This window comes from Sturnus vulgaris, chromosome 7 (assembly GCF_052056855.1).
Source record: "Sturnus vulgaris isolate bStuVul1 chromosome 7, bStuVul1.hap1, whole genome shotgun sequence".
Classification (NCBI taxonomy): Eukaryota; Metazoa; Chordata; class Aves; order Passeriformes; family Sturnidae; genus Sturnus; species Sturnus vulgaris.
The window spans coordinates 9,836,071-9,857,406 of record NC_142249.1 but is presented as its reverse complement, the minus strand read 5'-3'; the positions used below and the strand labels follow the sequence as shown (position 1 = coordinate 9,857,406).

Here is a 21,336-nt window from a genome sequence, read left to right as displayed (position 1 = left end):
TATTTTACTACTTCATTCCACTCTGAAGAGAAGGCTTATATTTAAGTGAGGCTTACTTGGTTTTTGGTTGTTGAATTTTGGTTGCTTCTGCAGGACATGCATATGTTGAAAAATTTTTAGAGGCTTACAATTTGCTCCAATTTAAATAACGGTCTTTTCATTCAAATGCATTTTAGTTTACTGTATTTTTATGCTTCATACACTAACAACCTACACAATAGTTTCATCATTTCAGTAATTGAGGCACAGATTCTGTATTGGAGGAGTACAATGGCTAGACAAGTTAGAAACAAGTATTCTCCTAAATTTCAGACTTGTGTTCTTTTGTTCAAAATCTTTTCAGCGTCAGCACAAAGAAACAGCCCATCTTTCTCAACATCCATCATCTGGACAAGCTCATGATTTCACTCAGCACAATAGTATCCACATTAATAAAAAAAAAAATTCAAATCCCTTCAAACTAAGTACATTACAAAATCAAGGAAGAGAATAGCATTTGTGTAGAAACAAACAATTGAACACAATACTTGGCTTTTATTCCCTTGCTAGATTTATTGAGAAGGTAGAAGCCAAAATTATTTTATTTTTGCTGTTGTTGTTGTGGTTTTGTTTTAATTTAATGCCAATATCTAGATAAAACATCTGGTTATTCTACACAATATTAAAACTAAAATTGCCAGAGAACAGAACATTTTTCATAGAGTACTGAATGTACGTCTCAACTTTCTCAGGTTTTATTTTCAAAATTATTTGGGCTTTTTGCTGCTTTCTTTGATGTCTTTCCGTAGAGAGGCAATTCTTGTACAGGAATCAGTCTTGGACATAAATCACCTACTCTTACCACCCACTCAGTGACACCAGACTCAGGTTTTTTTGAGGGATATAATTACTGTTAATTTACCCAGACTGTAGAGAATCACTTAAATATCTAGCCTTTCAGAAACACTGAGATTTGAAAGGTGAAGTATGTTTTCTTGGTGGTATATTGGAATACATATGTCATGGCACAAGAAGAACAAAAAATGAAAATATCCAAACCAACCAGAATTCTCCATCCTGGCTTTTCCTGCAGGATGGAGCCATCATCAGGATCAGTCTAGTTTTTAAACAGCAATTGAATTCATCTGGATCATCATGTAAGATTTTTGTGTAACTCTATGCTTACATGATTTTGTTATAAATTGTGACTAATAACTGATGACTTAATCTCAATTAGATTACAAAGTAAAGCCCAAAATTCCATATGCATTTTTAAAAACCACATACAGGAATATATTTCCTTTTTGTTATGCCAACAGAGATTACAGATTGCAGCTGCTAAATCGTGGAAATTGCAGCACAGTTTTCAGGATAAGTATCAGACAAAAAAATAGGAGGGAAGATATCTAGAGATCATATTTATTTTAGCCATTTTTTTTCTAAAACATTCTGGGGTTTATTATGTTAAATGAATTTTATTATTATATTATTATTTTTTCCTCTTTTTTGGTACATTTCGCTCTCTACCAGAATGAATCATAAAAAAAAAAAAGAACATTAGTTTAAATAATTTTATTGTATGTTCCTTTGAACATCCGAGAACAAGTAGTTTAATTCATGAGACCCATTCCCCAGCTGGTATGCATCACTAAAATACTACTTATTGCACTGGAGCAATGCCATTAAATTCTAACAAGTCCTTGAACTAGGAAAATTCATAACAAATGAGAAAGCTACCAGATTAACAAGCAGAATACTTCAGTGAAATACGGAAGAAAATCTGTACAAATGGTTATGCTATATTTATTTGTAATTTGGCAACAATTCCTGAGAACTTAGAAATACTGAAAGCCTGAGATGAGGGACAAGTTGCCCTAACAAGTAAACCCACTATATTTTATAGGACGTTCTGCAGTGTTACAAGGGTAGCAAAAGCTTTTTGTCCTTGTAAGCTGTTGCTCCAATGCAGCATCTGCTGCAAACATGCAAATAATCAGATGAATATGGAACAGCAGCAAGGCAGCCCATTACACACACAAAGTAGAAAAAGAGAAAATTCAGTAGCTACTGTGTCCAGCAAAGAGTGTCTACACACCACATGGATCCTTCTGAAGATTAATAGCCCTTGACACAACTCATAAATAAAATAATTCTCATCTCTGTTTTCCTTGTGGCTGTGGCAAAGTACAGATTCAATTTTATTGCAACAACCTTTTTGTCTTGCAACCCAATACTGTGCGTCCAGATGTAAATACAAAAGCTTAAGGAGTTTAAGTCTGTTTACCAGTACGACTTGTAATTAAGGGGGTTTAACATTTGTCCAGTATTGCTTTGTTCTAATAACTTCACATTTTTAAGGATTTGATTCTAAAACGACAAGCTGATAAATCAGAGAACAATTTTTTATTACGTGCCTACACAGAAATGCTAGGAAATAGGGGGGAGGAGAAAATATACTAAACTTGAGTGTGATCCTAGAATACTGCTTCACCTGAAATAGCAGGACAAGGGAAAAGGCATCACTGTCCTCAGAGCAGTGTCCAGGCTTGGCTGCCAGCTCTGTGGCTCTGGGAGGGTGTTACAGTGGTCTCAGCACACACTGACAATCAGGATGACTGTTCCACTCAAATTTCTTTTAGCTTTGACAAGCTAACTTTTCATCTCTTGCCATACCTGGATACCTCTCATATTGTATATGACACCCATGTGATATGACTAATTATAAACCACAGTTTAATGTGATGCAACAAATGTGTCTAAAGGAAAAAGGTCTTAGGAAAGGTACTTCCATTAAATGTTCCCTCCCTTTATTCGTTAGCATACATCACTGCAAAATTTCTATGTGACTGAGGCTTGTTCCAAATGTGATAGGAAATTTTATTTGCCATACATGTTATAACTGTCATCACTTAATTCATTAATCCTAATGGAAAGTGGGAAAAAACCCCTCTAAATATATCTTCCAAGCCATACCCCCTTAGTCAGAAATAGTTCCAGGAATGCATACATTATACATCAAATATTACCTCTTCACGGATTTTGCTTCTTGATTCACATCCACGTGCTCCCTCTTTTGACAAATACCACAAACAAATCTTAGTTGGACTGACTAAACAGCAAGCACATAAACAACTAAATTGTGACTCTACAAGTGGATACATGAACATATATCTGCAATTTTCACAGATCTGGCTTTATGTAGTTAAGTTATTAAAGAAATAAAGCAGTCACAAGCCTGGAGTTGTCTTCTGCAGTCTTTCCCAAAGGCATAAAACATATAGACTAAAAGACAATTCTCAGGATAGAAGAGGGTCAGGAGTATATACAACTGATTGGGCAGGAGAATTAATTTTTCTCTTATTGCTCAATGACCTGGAGAAGGGAGAGTTTCCCAGTGAGTGGATACCATCACACTCTTTCACACAATCAAATGCCATGCCCTGCCACGTAGTTCAAGTCAGCAAACTCTGTGAACAGGGAAAAACACAGCAGAAAAACTTCCATGTAAATAAGTGGAACAGAAGACACTGCAGGGAGGGCAGTGGGAAACACGAATGGGGTGGAGGCAGAGACAATCTAAACCATGCCATGATGACACCGAAATTGGGACTGGCAGTTACAGCTTAAGGAAAAGGACACTGGAATCATCACTGGCTCTTCTCTGAAATCAGTGACTCAGACAGTGACAACCAAAAACGCTAACAGATCATCAGATGTCATTCAGGAAAGCTACGAAAAACAAGTTCTTCATTTTATGACTGTAAAAATCTATCTATATCCACATCCTGAGTGTAAGTCTGGTCATCTTGGAGAAGAACAACTAAGAAAAGGATGTAATCACCTTAGAAGCGGCCCATGAAAGGCAGCTGAAAATACCAAATGGATGCAATAACTGTCTTATAAGGACAGACCTAAACAAGCTGGGAAAACTTAGCAGGGAAAGAGAAGACTGGAAGGGTACAAATATAATCAAGGTTCAGAGAAACCTTCAACAAATTTATAATGTGCAACCCAGAACAGAGTTTTACTCTCTAAGATGCCAAAACAACAGCTCTGAATGCCGAGGAAGGAGGAAGGGCATTTTGTCATGGGAAAAAAAAAATAAAAGGTTGGGGAGTTCCAAACAATTTAACTGTTTGTGAATTAACAATAGTTCCTTTTGCTTTGCTGCTCCTCAGTTCTTAATCCACTTCTTTGGTGTGGGTTCCTCCACTGGCCACTGCCACTTTGGGTGTGGAACCTTCTCCTATGCTCTCTCTGTTCAGAGAGGTTTTCATTGCTGCCCCTGTTCAGATACCCCCTCCAGGCCTTGCATCTCTCCTGTTTCTCCTCCTTTCCTTGACATCTCTTGTTCTCTACTCTTCCTGCCCAGGTATTCTTGTTTCTCCTTTGCCCCTGCTCAGGAATCCCCCCTGCCCTGGCATTCTCTCTTGCATGCCATGTTTCTTTAGCCAAGGGGATGCTGCCCTTTCTTAAACACATTTTCCAGAAGCACCACAGACTCCTGCCTGGGCCAGTCCATTGCAGAGCCAGGAGTGTCTGGCAAGGACAGTCCCTGACCCACACACACAGAGGTGTCCCTGCAGTGTCCCTGCTACCAAACTCCTGTCCAATAGACAGAGGGAGCAGGAATTATCCAGCCTGTGCTCCTTCTCACTGGCACCTCTGTGGCACTGTTGGAGGCACCCATGGGTTTTACACAGTAAGTAATTTTTTGGGGTTTGACTATGCTGTCAGCCATGAAAAATGTCAAAGCTCCTTTAAGTCAAAACCATGGCCTGAGGCCAATAGGAATATATGTATTTGTTCAGAGCTTTGATGACATCTTAATTTCACATATGACGTCTCTGCAAAATCCATTTATCTACATTTCCCTTACTAAGTGTGTATGCTGACCCCACAAAAATTTTAAATGGCTGAGGAAATTAGCATTTTAAAAATCCAAAAGAAATTATTATCCATTACAATAGAATTGTAACATTCTTTCTTTCCAAGTTTTGAACATCTTAATTACTATTCTCCAGAAGGAATTGTCAGTCCCCAGCCTTGTAATAGCATTTGAATTTCCACCAGCACACAATCCCCATTTGCACCCAAATGAAATAAAAATGTATTTGTAAAGTAGTGTAGCTAAAACCATCTAATTTTTCTACCTTTTAACACAGTTTAACAAAATCATTTGTTTCAATGTCTATTTTAAAGATTGACCAAAGCACTCATGATACAAGTTCCCATAGCTATAAATTTCCTTAAGATTTCAATAATTTTCTCATCTAAAAGAAAACTTGCAGCTGTTGTGTTTTGAAAAAATTTGGCAGGGATGTATTTGTATGTTATGAATGATGTCACCACCTTGTGACAAGCTACAGAATGCTTTTGGCTGGGTCAGATTTTGTCTAGGCCACAATTATCTACATTTATTTCAAACTCTTAATTGAAATATGTCTTTGAAATGAACGTGCATGCAGACATACAGCAATGAAAAGAAATCCCTTTTGCTTGCTGCATTCGAGTAATTAATTCATGATAGCAAACAATACCATATGTTTCTTCTCAATCAAAGCATTTAATTAACACATGGGATCAGACAGATTTACATGGAAGCTGGGTTTTCATCTTCACCTCCTGAGAAATATTTTCCCGGCACACATTATGTCTCAAATAATTGTTTTCTGTAAGGAGAATTTTCTTCTAAACAAGGCTGATCCATTGTATCAGTGTTAGCAGTCAGCAAAGACATTTGCATAAGGTCTCAACTAGGACAGGAAAAATCACCATAAAAGCAGAGGTTGTGTGAGAAGCTCAGGGGAATAAAGACCATGCAGCTGTCAGGCATCCCTCCAAAAGGGCTGGGCATAAGGAAGGAGAAGTGAAGCACAGAGAAGGGAAGGCTGAAGATTGACCAGGCTGCCACCTCTGCAGAATTGAATTTTGCCATCTCCAGGCCTGAGGACTAAATAAGTTAATTCAATTTGTTTAACGAGCTGGAAAGCTTCTAACAAACCCTGCTTTTAAACGTCTGGTCAGGAATACAGAAATCTTTCCCAAGCATTAAATCTACTACTTGCAGAGAAGGGGAAATGCTCCCTTGGGATAACCATTAAGGGTGGCGAGGGACAGAAAAGAGCACAGCCCTGTCAGGAACCTTAGCAAGGCAAAGCTTTTCACTGGGGCATCCAGTCTTTTCAGAAATGTTAATTACCTTTCCTGTCTCCAGACACACTCTGCCCTATTTGGGAGAGATCCAGGTAGGAGGCCAGAAAACAAGTTTCCACTTACAAGGGTGTTTACGGATTTTTTTTCACAAAGTTCTGATTTATTTTCTTGGAGAAGTAGATGAGGATTCTGCCCTCAGACTATTTTCCCCTTGAAAGATAACCATGAACGAAAACCATAAATCAATCTGATGTTATTATGTACAAGGAATCTCTCAGTATTTTTCTCAAAGCTTGTTTCTGCCCAAAAAATTCAAACCTTTTTTACTTCAAAAGAAATTTATAGTGGCTTTAAAACTCATCGAGGACACTGAAAGTATATGCTAATCTTAGACTTTGAATAGAAGCCTTGCTTCAATTCTGTTCCAACTATTGTATGAATCTTGACAAATACAATTTTTGAAAGCATATAAAATTAATATTACACAGAATTGTAATAAAATGCTCTGTATCTTTTTCTTTTTCTCTTTCCTGAAGTGAGTGACATTTAAACAGCATATTTGACTCTCAGGAATTTCAGCAAATTACTGTTGAAAACAGAATATTTGATTTCTATCTACCAGATTATGTTCCTCTCTGCACATTATCTGCTCTCTTCTAAAACAACAAATATTCTTGAAGAATTTATTTTAAAATATATTTGACCATCCAAGTTCCAGTTTTATTTGTACTCTTTCAACTTGGCACAGTAATAGGGAAAAAAAAAGACTCCACTATGTCATTCAAAATTAATTATCCATACAAAAGAAAAGCGATAATACAGAACATATTTCATATTTTAACAAATACTCAATGTCCTTGAAACTTTTTTCCAAGAGAGTTAAAGCTATTGGTATGGGTTTGGCAGTGCAGACCGACTAAAATAAAGCTGAAATACCTCTTTTCCCACCCCCAAAGAAACCAGGCCACAAAGCAACTTCTGTGCTGTAAACCAGCAGGTACACTTCTGGCAACCATATTCTATATTCCCAAATGCTTTGGGTTTCTCCAATGAAGAAGCCTCTCAAGTGAAAGAACAAAAAAAGGAACCAGCATTCTCCTTTCTTTTTCTTTTAAAAATATGCTATTTCTGGTAATAAAACACTCTATGAGATGGAGAAAGAAAACAAAATGCAAGTCCCATGCTTAATAAAGAACCTCAAATGCAATGTTTCTAGGATGTCAGGATTATGGAAAAAAATCAGCCTAGCTACATATTTACAGCTGATCAACAAGACAGAACATCTTTTCTTTGTACATTACATATCAAGTCTGTGATTCTGCAAATGTGCAAGACATTCAAAGCTGTCTGTTCTTCCTTTTCAACATTACTAAGCCTCATCTCCTGAAGCAGTGTAACAGAGTAGCTCTCAAGACTTGCAAGCAGCATACAGAATATTTTCCATAAATCGTCACTTTCTGTGACATGACTTTCCTGCTAACTCACTACACCCAGGAGCTGGAACCCAGCAGGAACTACAAGACACTGTCTGATGCTTTTCAGCAAATAGAAACTGGGCCAACTTGGTAAAATTGTTTCCTGGTTGCTGATACAGCCCAAACTCCAAGAGGAATAACAACAGGGCATAAAAAATGCTGCATGAATAGACTTTCTATTGGGCATTTAGCTGTGAAAATGAGTAACTGATCCTCTCTGCTGAAAGGACAAGTTGAAAATGCTCTATTTTTAATAAACTCTAACTGGTATCATAACACCCTTGATACAACCCACTGAAATGATAACAGCCCTTTTTTTCCTGGCCAGATGCAGGAGAAACCATTCTGCTTATAGGCACAGAATGAGGTTACCTACTGCTTATCTCTGTTGGTGCTCTGATGTACCTGAATTACAAGAGCAATATTAACTGCTGGGGTAAGAGACAGGGAAGAAAAAACTGCATTAGAATTCTACTGTAATATATTTTAGCTGTGAATGCTATGACCATTAGCAACTATGAGCATTAAAGTTTTGCACAGAGAAATTTATTTCTTTATTAATTAACTAAACAACTGCAATTGATGCTGTTCATGCCATTCTACTTTAAGATTTCAGATACAGAGATTTGATAAAGAAATTATAAAACACTGCCCTACATACTAACTTTATTTGCTACATTGCAATTTTTTCAAGTTTAATTCCACTCTATTTTCCTGTAACCTATGGACTAAAATCACTCCTCATTTCAGTCGTTTCCAACTTCTGTCTCATTGTGCCTGCTACAAGAACTATAAGTAATCAAACTGCAACCCTCTTCATCACCTTCAATTCTCCCTCAAATTGTCCCATGAAGGTGACTTATTTGCTCCAGCAGTGTTGCTGGGAAGTATGGAATGTATGTAACTTAACTAGTCAGTCAGCATTATGACTCATTTGTTGAAAATTGTTGCATCAAGATATTCTTAAAAATGAAATCTTTTCTAGAAAACAGATCCTTAGAAAAATAATACAAAATTCTAAAACCCCAGAATATCTAGTTTTTTGAAAGTGAAAATACCATGAGGAAAAATGAAGTATTTAAAGTTTTTGCCTTTTGCATCTTCTTATTCTTTTACCTTTTCCTTTTGCTTGATGCCAAGTAGCACTTTGAGACTGAGACAGTTAAGTACATCACTAGTTTTCAGTACATTCCACTTTTTTTTTTTCCTTTTGGACCTATTCATTTTTCTGATGCCATAGGAAACCCAAAACTGCAGTACCAGGAATTTGTGCTTATTTCTTATTGTAATGCAGAGAGAACAATGGCTAAATTTCTCAAACACTTAAACCACTTCAGAGTGTTCTGATCCCTTATTACATGCAGTAATTAACCCCCCAGATACTACAGCATAAGCAAATATTTTTAACTTCCAGCCCCTTGTGGGACATTTGACATTGACTTGGGGAAGAAAAGGGCACAGGCAGGGCAGCTCTAAGCACCAGGAAGTCTTTGAAGGAAATCAACGCTCTATTACATAAACACAGAAAAGCTTCTTTATGATAAACTTTATGGAAACTTGAATTTTGCCCTCTTTTTCCATGGCAGAAGCAAGGCCTAGATATGAAAATGCAGCCTGCTAGAAGGGAGCTGCAGTGCTGAGACAGAAAAGCACGCTGCTCCCAAGAGCATCTCTTAACTGCTTCGGACCTGAGCACAGTGCTGCATTTCAAACACAGCAGAGATCTACTCTTGGCCGCAATAAAAATCGTGGAATTTTCATCTGTCTGCTGCCTATCACACACTGCTGTGGCTCTTTGAAAACATAGAATAATAACTAAAAAAAAAGAGATTATTTTGAGGGAAGATGTTTGGAAAAGCCAGCTGTATGTTGTGCAAGTTGAAAACCTTAGTGACTTCATTGATGGTCATCTCTTTTCAAAAGGGAAAAAAAACCACCCAAACCCTAAAAATAACCTTTCCCCCCAAATCTTTCACCTGGTTTTCTTTAAACTTGAATCCATTTCCAAAAACAAAAAAATAAAAATATTTAATTATCACAAATCTGTTATGTATCAGAACTATTACTGTCACATCTGTTAACATTTAGTTTTGCCCAACTCTTCACCCTGTCCCCCTAGATTATGGTTTCTTTGATATGAGACTAATTTTTTATGATGGTTTTCTCTTTGCAGGTGTTCCTATGATGCCCAACACCTTGTTCCAATTTTCTTAGAGCAGGCAGCCTTTTGGTCATGAGGAAAGTTCTGCTCATGACAATTACATGTGCAATGCACTAAATTGCTCCAGACAGCTTTGCTTGGAAATGCATGGAAAATCAGGTCTCACATGGGAGAAATGCCAAGAAAAACAATATCAGCTTTTTGACTAAAGTGACAGACATTAAATCCACAATAAGAATCTACAAACTTCTTAAAATAATGAAAATCACTAACCACTTAATCTCTCTATGCAGTTAATTGCCTCCACGTTCCCTGTATCTCTAAATACATACCAGACTTTTCTTGTTTAAAAAAATCCCCCAAACAAACCAAAATGCTCCACAAAAATACTCAGCTTGGGAAACCAGTAAGAATTCACTGATTGCCTTTAAAATTTTAGCCCAAGTATACAATGATTCAGGTAAGCATAAAGGAATCACCAGCTATTTTAATATAACTATATATTTTGACACATAATAAAAATCGTGGTGGGTTTTGTCACTGATTTCAGTGGGAACAAAATATCCTGAAAAAGTTATTATGATTGTTAATTAAATTATTTGAGGGGAAGAAATTGTTCCATACTCATAAAAGAAACAAGAACATTCATTACCAAGTCGAAGCTGGACATCTGTAAGACAAGTCCAAATATCATGTAAGAATAATTAGGTTAAGCCAAACATAAGTTATTGCAAAACAATCTCTTGTTTATGATGCCCAATGCTTCCAGTCTCAGCAAATAACATGAACTACAGCTTGCAAAAGGTGCAGTGTCCATTTCTTGGAAATGGAACAGGCAAATATTGTGATGAGCAATTTTATTTAAAAATGGATCTTATTTTGAAATCATAAGGCAATCTTATAAGCATTTGTATGGTTCTCCCTCATGTAAAAAATTCTCTAAAAGTCTGGGTTTGTTATCAGGTTAAAGTTCATCATAAGAAGCCAAAAATACATTAATAATGACAAAAGAGAACTGGTTACAGGTCTTATCCTACAGTGAACTACAAAATCTTCTGAGGAAATACATTTTAATAAAATTAATACATAGTTAATAGCCATATGATGATTTTTTACTTTTCTGATCTAAGCCCTACATGTAATTCAATGTTAGTCTAGAATCCATCCAGGTTAAACACAAGATTAACTTTGTGAATGTAATTATGGCAGGGGAACTGGCTTGAAAAAAATGTCTCTAATTTCCCTCAGTTTTTCACCCTGCAATCATCCTCATTCAAATATCAAATACTGCCAAATTTTAAATATATTTATCTTACAAATGGTCAACATCCGGAGGTTTTGTTAGGTTCTTCATGCTTTTACATAATTTTTGTTAATTAACTCAAAAACACAACTAAATTTTCATGGTTTTCCTATTGAAGCTGCTTACATGAATCCCATTGCCCGTGACTTTTAAACTCAGTTAAGAACAGTGCTGCTCTTTATATCTCACAAATTCAGCTGACACCGTAGCATCAGCGTGGCTTTCTGAAATTCATCACGGTTTATCCTCACAGCAGCCCAGCAAGGTCAGAATATACCATCCCTATTTTTAAAGTGACAAACTGACATCCTGAGTAAACTGAATTTTTGGGAGGACTAGAATTAACTATAACTGCTCTGACATTGTGCTGCTAAACTAGCAAAGGCAAATTTTCCTCAGCCTGGGCTGTCTCTCACCTTCTGCCCTCCTCCAACGTGTTCCTTACACATTTGAGGTTTAACCACAGGGAGCTGACCATGTGCTTATTCTGCCACGTGTACCAAGATCTGTCACTCTGCTACACCATTCTCCTCATCTTTAGGAGTCTGTTATTTTATGGGCTACAACAGGTATTGCTTAGCTCTAGTCATCTCTGCCTTTATTAAGCAAAGAGATAAAAAGCCTAAATATTTATTTTGTTTTTCTATACCCTCATACCTCTCTAGTTTGGGATTTTTTTGAGTGAGAGCTGTGATGTACTATGAGAAAGGCCCAAATTTCCAGTAATTCTAAAAGCGGGAAAGACCAATGAAAAACCTGTTTTTCGGAGGACACCCAACCTAAGTACATGGATCTGAAAAATTCATATAGTCAAAAAATAATCTATTTCTTGAGTGTTCATCTACACAGATATTTAAGCACATTTTGTAATATATATTTGTTACATTGCTATGCTCAGGTCCAGAAAATCCCCTCAGGTTTAGAAAATCCCTTCAGAATGTAAATTAAAATATACAATATCTATGTTAAACTGAGGCTTTTATCTCAAGTAGGACATTATTCTATTTACCTTGAACTTTGCAAACTACTGAACTAATACCTTAAGCAGTTCGGGCTTCAGATCCCCGGAACAACTTCTTGATTCTTATTTCTCTAATAAGAATTCTCCAGCATGAAAAAAAATCATTTATTGCAGAAACGTAAAAACAAAATTACTCCCGTGGTATCCAAGAGTGCTTTGTGCTTCAGAGATGCCTTTTCCTACACAATGCATTTTACTTTTCCACCTAACCCATCTAGTGTATCTTAATTATCATCCATCCATTTTCTCATTATATTCTCTTTACTGGCTGAAGGAGACCTATAATAGAAACCTTGATTTTCAGTTGAATCTAGAAGCAGACATTCAGACTCTCCTGTGCAATAATGGAATTTCTAGATCATTATGATATTAATACTTTCCACAATATATCTAAAATTTTATTGACGACTTCTGAGCAGCAAATACATAAGCTGATTTTTCAGTGAAACACTGGCAATGTGACCAGAACGCATAACACAATAGGAGATCAAAATGAGAGAGTACTGATCTGATTTCTCTTTTCAGTAAAGCCACTTCAGGCTAATCTATCTTTATCATGGCACACCTGAAAGTAAGACATCCTTCAGTTTTTACCATTTACTTAAATAGCAAAAGATTAGCAATAAATATTATATTTCAAACTGCAGTCAGCCTCAAGTCCTCACTCCTGAAATAATTCCTTTGACTACAGTGAACTGTAGAAAAATAATTCTGTGCATCAAAACAAGAAATTTGCAACATTATGATTATCAATTACCAGTTGCTTCCATGACTGAGAACATGTTTTTCATTGGCCATTCAAGCCTGGACATGTACACAGATAAATTCTCTTCATTGTTCCCTTTCAAAAAAAAAAAAAAAAGAAAAAAAAACCAAAACAAACAAACAAAAGAACAACAAAAACACAAAAAACCACACACATAAAAATTGAATTTTCTTTCACTGTGCATTGTTGAAACAAAGAATGTGTGTTCCTCCAGTGATTCAATGCAGCATTTAAAGTCCCACTGTACTTCAGAAGCACAAGATGAACAAGACCTCTTTCTGAATGCATCCAAAGGAATGGCTAATGCAAACATCTTCAAGTGAAGAAATGCTTAAAATAACTATTTAAAATCTACTGAAATCATGTGCATTTTGCTTTATACTAGTCAAGTAGATTTCAGGAACTCATGTTAGAGCTTTGCACAGGAATTCTCTCCTAGATAACATGTAACTTGCCTCTCTGTACTAATTAATTTAGGCAGCATCCTTTTTCCTCAGACAGTTCCACGGGACTCACTTTTTTGACCAATATTTAACATTTATATAACTCCATCAATTCCACCTTTGAAGTCCTACCTTTAAAAATCCAGCATTTCTTTCAAACCAATTAATCCCTTAACAGCAACTTCTTATTAACCCATCATGAATAATAACTCATATTTAATATTCCAATAATTCACTTGGATCCCCATGAGCAATAAAAAGCTGTTGTCTTGAATCCCAGAGGGCAGCGTGTCCTGGCCATGAGTAGCTGGCCTATCTACTCCCAACAGGAGCAGCCAAAAGCTAGATGGGAATATTTTTTTGTTTTTTTCAATTTTAAATCAAATTCTGCCCATTCACAGTGGGCAGTTATGAAGCAGATGGTCAATGACAAAGCATGAATAAAGCAACAATTTGCTAATAGCGAACCTACAAATTTCCACTTTGTTTTTTGTGTGCCAAAAAAGTGCCAGAATAGACATTACCTATCAGTGCCAAAGAGATTAAGACAAACTCCTGACACAAACAAAAAGGCACTTATTCTCAAGATCTGATTAATTACCTGTACATCATTTTAATGTTTCCATGAACCTTCTTCCATTACCAATCAGTCTTTTCCTCTGCATGCTGTTAATGTCTATTCCCCCTGGCATTGCTGTCCCTTTGTTGCACTCAAGAGAAGCTCCCACTGATATTTACAGAGATCAACCCACGATGTCAGTTCCTCAGCCATTAGTGCAGTTTCTTGAGATTACTCCAATTGAGGCACTGTTTCCTTTAATCTGTTTGGACTGCTTTGCAGAAAAACAATATGTGAAAAATAGTTCGATATTCAGGCCAAAGAATAAAAACTTAGTCTTTAGTCACCCATGTTTAGGCATAGAGAGATTAGAAGGGAAAATTTTTCAAAGGAAAAGACCTATGTAAAAGAGCTGAGGCTTAAAATGTAACATTCATTCTATTGACATTTGTCTCCAAGTAGGACTGCAGTTGTTTTAACAATACAATTAGTTTCATCTTTTGCTTGAATTCATCATTGCTACTTCATATACCTTCTGCATAAAAGCACAATTAGGAAAAAAAAGGAAAAAAATCACTTTTGACTGAAAAATATGATTTCTCTCTTAACAGAAAGACACATCAATAGCTAAGTTGCAACCTCATACTGAAAAACTTAATATTCTGCTTCAAACTATTAAAAATCTTGTGTTTCTTAGAAGTTTTTCTGGCTTAAAACTCCTGCACATGTCATCCAAGCAAACAAAGCAGAGCACAAGCAGCAAGGCAAGATCTGGGAGCCCCAAACAAATCAAGGATGAGACATGAACCTTTATTAAGAGCAAAAGGCAAAACTTAGAGCTGGCTCATATCACTGGACTGTCATAGTTGGCACTGGCAGGAAGGGATTTCACTTTTTTATTGGGTAACAGCTTATATTACAGAGGCTTTACAGACTACTATCTATAGGAAGCTATGGCAGATTCCATCAGCAGAAGTTGACACAGAGCCAGCCTCCAATTTTACACTTTGCCAGAAGTCAAGAGACATCAGACACCTACTGACAAACAGCAACTCTTGGGAAGCTTTAATACACTTGAACTTGCAAATGCTTCTGAGATGGTTTATCTCTTTTGGAAGTATAAGAGACATTTATGGCTCTTCAAGACAGTATTTTACAAATTCTAGCAACACTACTTGCCTTGCAGTCCAGACTACTGCATTTGTGCAGAGAATACAAGCTGGTGATTGACAACATTTCCTCTATGTATTTGTTTCATTCAAATTCACAGAGATTCCTTGTTTGTTCATGTTTCAGAAAGTAATTAAGGATTGGACCTCATAACAACAGCAGAAAGAATGGGATTCTTTGCTCAAAGAGGACTTCCTGTCACCAGGAAATTAAATGTTTCTTCTGGCAGACAGTAAAGTACACACAGAAATAAAAATTAATCTGTAGGCTTACACTTACATGCTTTCTCAAAGTTAATTAAGAAGGAAGGTTACCCAAGGTTCAATGAATGAGGCAATGCCAACTTAGGAAGTGATCTCAACTTACAAGCGAGCAAAAATACAAAATTTCAATTGTTGAGCAGATATAATAGATTCTCATATTCTCTGATTTTTTCGAACTGTGACTCTGAATTCCTGTATGAACACAGGTGGGGTTTACACAGAGAAACACACTCCCAAAGATGAATAACAAAGAGGCAAAAGACTGGATAATTAACACAGAGTAGGTCCTATCAGCTTATTAGCCTGACTTTCCTAGATATCAAGAACATACAAAGGGAAAACCAGTTCCCAATTCTTGCACAGGCAATTCAAGAACTGAAATTACACAGGTGCAAAAATTTCCTAAGTTTTCATGTCAGTAAAAATAATAATTTAAAAAAACTCATTTGCTTTAACATTATCAGTGCTATAAAAAGAGAGAAAATCAATACTATTTTTGGGGTGATCATAGTTTCTCAATCATCTTTAATTAGTGAGTTTGTCAAGGATTAACTCGTGGATATGTTTTACCTTTTTACTTGTCATTTTTACCCCAATACAAAAGCAGTAGCAGATGTTACTTGATTTAAGAGAAGGGCAGGAGGATAACAGCTTCAAAAAATTTTTATCTGACAGTCATTCTAACTGCCTGCACTATTAAACTTTGATCTTCAAATGAAATCCAAGACAACATATTTATCACCTCTCTGCAACCCCATTTTTGCAGAAGGCACATTGATACTTGGAGAAGTGAAGAACCCAATTCTCAAGGATAGCTATGTATTGTAGAAGTTGGTGGTACACAAACTTGCCTTCTGGGAATAAATCTAATTAGGAAATCAGGACTAATATAGCCCTAGAGACTAAAAATACCTGGGATGTAGGATTTAGCTCCTGTAAGAACAGTGTGACAGGAGGCCATGTGGGGGCATTCTGCTAGATTCGGTTATACAGATGTAGCCAGAATAAAAAATTCTGCAGTGTAACATTTAAAGTCTTGTTTCAGTTAAGGTGCTTTCTGAATTACACAGAATTACTCATTTTCAAATCTATCTCTGTTACCATCCAAAACATTGGTCCAGGAAAAATATTTTAACACTTATATTAATTTCATTTAATTCCAGTAAGCAATGATTAAAAAGAATAGCACACACTTTCTGGAAAATCTAGATCAAAATTATTCTTCAATGTCATACATTCTTTAAAATCTAGAATAAAACAATCTAATAGATCACCAATGATACTTTAAGGCATTTTTTTAAGTTCACATATTTTGGAAACGCTATAATTAAAATATCACCCATGCAGAGAGACACAGAAACAGTTCATTGCTTTCAAAGATCGTTAAGGCTCCAACTAGCCACAGAAATTTTCATATGTCCTTTACACGCTCATAGCCCTGGGATCAGGATCCAATTGTTAAGCAAACTTCTTCAAAACTTTACTGGCATCAACTCATGACCGAGCTGCACAACTCATTCCTAGATTCATTTTCTCTAATGTTTTTGTATAATGCTTAGACTCTAAAAATACTCCACAAAAGCTGAAAAGCATAAAAAGCTAGCTAATCTTTATGGCAGGACAAATTATTTTTGTCATACACTAAAAAAAAAAAAAAAAAAAAAAAAAAAAAAAAAAGATTTATGCAGGTGGTAGAAACATGAAATAGATTTGCTTTAGTGTAATAACTTTGTTGCTTTTCACCTTTTAAAATGTTTAGATAAGGTCAGAGTAAACTTAACAAGGAGTAATCACCCTCTCCAACAAAGTAAGTCTAAGTAAGTCCATACTGCTTCTCCATTAAGAATTCCATAGGCCACTGCATACAAATTTAGGAATTCCAGTGGGTCATCAAATGCTTGCTAGAAGCAAAAATAAGTTTGGAGCCACTTTTATCAAATGCCAGGAAAAAGGAGAGAAACCCTGCATGTTTACTCCATGCTGTTCTGGCAGGGAGCCAACAACAGCAAAGGAACTTGGAACAGCAGGAATAAATCCCCATTTGTCTCACCCTTGTAGTCATAAAATTGTTTTTGCAGATAAAAGGACTGACAATTCTATCAAGCACTGTGCACTGAATTACTGAAAGCTTCCAAACACCATTTTTAAAATAAACTTATAGCCTTAATAAATCAGCCCCGTAACAGACAGCCTGAGAATTAATGCCACAACTAAAATATGAGTAAAATATGGTGAATTTGTTGTTCTGTGGCAGGGTATGATTCTTTCTTACTTTGCACAAGAAATACAATCTCAGAGAGTTATCAGCCTTATATTACACAAGGAGAAATATAACCCAGAATATTTATAGTGTTTGTACCAAGAAAAGAAGAAATTATGTATGCAATGTGGAAGGAAAAAAAGAATGACAGGTGGCAGACTCAAAATTGTTTTAATACAAGTTCTGTAGTTACAGCAAATACCAACTGCTGTGGAGAAGGCTAAAACAAGAAGGGAATAGAAATATGTTTTAGTTGCTACACTAGTTATTTTGTAAGCAATGTGACAGTGGTCACATTTAAGACATCAGACTAAAAGCAAAAGGATTTAGAAAACTAAGTTAGAAGAGTTTCTGATCGATTCTTCACATTTCTCCTAAACAGTGCTTTTCACATCAGAAATATTATTAAGAATCTATAACTGGCCTCTGCGATGATCTTCCCATAGAGAGCACACAATGAGTGCTTCCGTGGTTAACGTGGTACATTCCAGACACATGGTTTCACAAGAGGAAACAGTAGGGAAATCATCTCAAGGTGCTCCTGCTATCCACATATTCATTGATCCCCTTAAGCCAGCTGATTGTGACAGAAGCTTTGGCACACCGTGTCACAGAGGAAGCAGCAAGGGCAGAGTTGGTAGTTGGAAAGACTACTTTAAACTGATCTAGCACTAAATGCTTCAAAATTAACAACCCAGGCACCCAGCAGGTAGATAGTTGAAATGCCAGCTTCAGCAGCCTTCCCTGGTGCTCACAGCCTTCCCACGGGCACCCTATTTTCTTACTCCCACTTATTTATGTCAGAATAACTAGTACAATTAAAAGCCTAAAAAATACAGGGTAAAAAAATGTTAAGTCTTCTTTCTTTATGTGTCACTTTCACCCTGAATTGATTCAGACATTCAGTGTACAAAGTTCTACAAAAGCACTACTTTCCCTGTCAGATCTGAAGCAAGATGATCAGAACATTTTTAAGACAGCTTTGCTACCAAAAAAAGGCATCTAATGGAACTAAACAGAGCACGAGGGAGAAAACAAGTCCTGCATTACAACTTTGTTACTCTGCACAGCTGGTGACATTTTCCACAGATGTCCCTACTAAATATCAATAAAATGGAACAGCACAGAATAAACAAAAGATAAATTACATATGTCATTTGGCATGGGTCATACCTCAGGTGACAATGCTTCAAGTATCAGTGCAATAGGAAAATAATAGCAATGAACTTGGAAGAGATAAAACAGAGAAGAAAAGTCCAAGTCCCATGAACACACATAATCTATAGGATTTTGCCAAGGATTTTCAGCCTCCAGTAGTCTAAAGAAAAAAAAAAAAACAAACCAGAATTCTATATATGGATTTAGAAACCTTACCAGAGAATAGAATAAGCAAATATATCAGCATTCAACAGCCCTTACAAGTTTAAGGAGTGCAAAGCGTATGCAAGGGCCCTAAGAGGGTCTGTGCTGGAGGCTTGTGTGCCTGGGCTGGGGGCCAAGGCAGGGAGTGCAGCTGCAGCCTGTCCAGCCTGTCCCCCCCTTCCCTGCCTGCACAGCCTGGGCCAAAGCCCCTTCCCGAGGGAGCTGCTTTTCAGCTGAGCCTCCACCATCAGCCCCCGACCTGAGCTGCACCTCCTGCCTCATCCTGGGCTCAGTTTTTGCAGCCCCTTGTGCCCAACAGCCTGCCTAGCCATGCCAAGGCTGGGCTTGCCCTCTGCTCCCCTCGCTCGGGTGCTGCTGTCTGATCGACCACCTCCATCTCCTGGCTCACACAGCCCTCACTGCTCCGTGTCTGCCTAACGTTCTTTTCCTCTAGTAATCATGAGGGAATATAAATGACAGGACATGATTTACACTGGTCTAATTACAACTGAAATAACTCCTATCCAGCTAGCTTGACAAAATGAAGCTGAGAGGGAAATATAGAATAAAAACATTACTCTATATCTGACACTATCTGACATTTGTTGCAGGCAAGTATTCCTCATGAAAATTAGACTCTGTGGTCACATGATTTCAAAATGGATTTCACCATTGACATGACACTGAACACAACAGGAAAACTTGAGCTTTGACTAGAAATTGAAATAACTGGCTGGCAATGCATGTATATGGTTCAACTTAGCTGTGATGAAACAAGAGGATAGCAACCAAAACATTGAAGCTTAAAGGGAGCAGAATTGTTTAACAAACTTTATAAACACAAGTTGAAAACTGTTAAGATTTAAAATTCAAGGATGAATAATAGCTTAATCCAGACAGCCTTCAAGGAGAAAGGTGGTGGTGTTTTGGCAGTTCTAATGATAAATTGTTTAAAGTCACATAGTTCTTCCCCAAGATATTCTGTCAAGTGACAGGTCTGCACTCACTATCTCAATTTCCCATTCTTTAGAATGGGACCACTTATACTACACTACCAGATGCAGTTCCATCTGTTAGAAATGACAAATCAAGATATTCCATGGAATTATATTCCAGACAATCCTTGTTTTGTTATGAGGTTATTTTTAACATACAAAATTTCTTAAAAATTGCATGTCATCAGGAACATAGTCCATTTCACACAGTTCTCCAAATTGCAATATCATCTTTTCCATCAATAGTTACTAGTGCTAGAAAGAATCGACCTCTAAGCAAGAGTTACTCAAAGACCAGACAAAATGCAAAGCAATGTAACAACCTAGTACTTGACCTGACATAATCCTTCCAAAAACAGCCACTGCTGCTGGAGCCAGGGAGAAGGAAAGAAGGCCGTATTTACAATACATAAGAAATTAATTTTCCAATGAGTATCATTTCATGCATGTCCCCAATCTGGGAAAAGTCTGATCCCTCTTCACCACAGAAGGAATTACATATCCCCAAGGCCAGGATATCTGCTGGATCTAATAATTACTGAGTAATCAGAGACATGGGATTAGAACAGAACTGATCTAAACAATTTATGTTGTGCCAGTTTTCTGACAAAGGCACTTTTCTTGTAAAATACACTGGCAACTAATGGTGCTGGATCCCTATACCAGCAGGAATCACGGGGAACCAATGCCACAGCCATAACTTGTTCTTCCATTCAAACCAGCTGGGACTATAGAAAGCTGATCCTGAGCTTTTGCAGTGAGTCAGCACATGTTATCACATTAGCAGGGTTCTCATGTACATAAGCATCCACACCAAGTTACAGCAGGAGAAACCAGAGCAGGGGGTAAAAAAGTGGTAAAGAAATGCAACTTTTCTATGGATGCTCAGTTCTTCAGTAAGACAGAAAAGAGGATAAGCAACCAAATAAAGATAAAAATAAAGTGAAAAATAGAAGGGTGGGAATATTAAAGTGATTAGGAAACAGAATGCAAAAGAAATAAACTATAAGAGAGATAAAAGAAGTTCACGGAGCAAAAGAGTGAGAAATTGAACAAGCTGAGTGTGCATAAACATTAATTATGGAGAATACAGATTCCTTCAGCTCCAGATTTTTGTTAGCGATAACAATGACTGATTCAGTTACAGATATTAAAAATTAATTAAGAACTCATGAACTCAGACAAAACTAACAAATTCCTGCCTATGACTGAACTGGGTTGAGCATATCAAGCTTGTGATCAATTTGGCCCTGAAAACTTTCATAGCTAAACACTGGTAAGAATGACTAGCTTGACAGTTGAAAGGTGATTCACAACCAGCTTGACTATCATTCCTCATTTAAATTGATTAACACAAGCAGATATGAAAATATCTGCAGCCAAGTGAAACATGCAGTTTTACAGAAAACACGTTGTGTTGGCA

At 36.8% G+C, this 21,336-nt stretch overlaps 1 long non-coding RNA gene across 5 annotated transcripts in view; it reads right to left on the bottom strand.

The window, feature by feature from the left end:
- The window catches only part of LOC106855920 (uncharacterized), a 180,678-nt gene that overhangs the window by 125,702 nt on the left and 33,640 nt on the right, over positions 1–21,336 (bottom strand). The gene's annotated exons all lie outside the window — the stretch shown is intronic.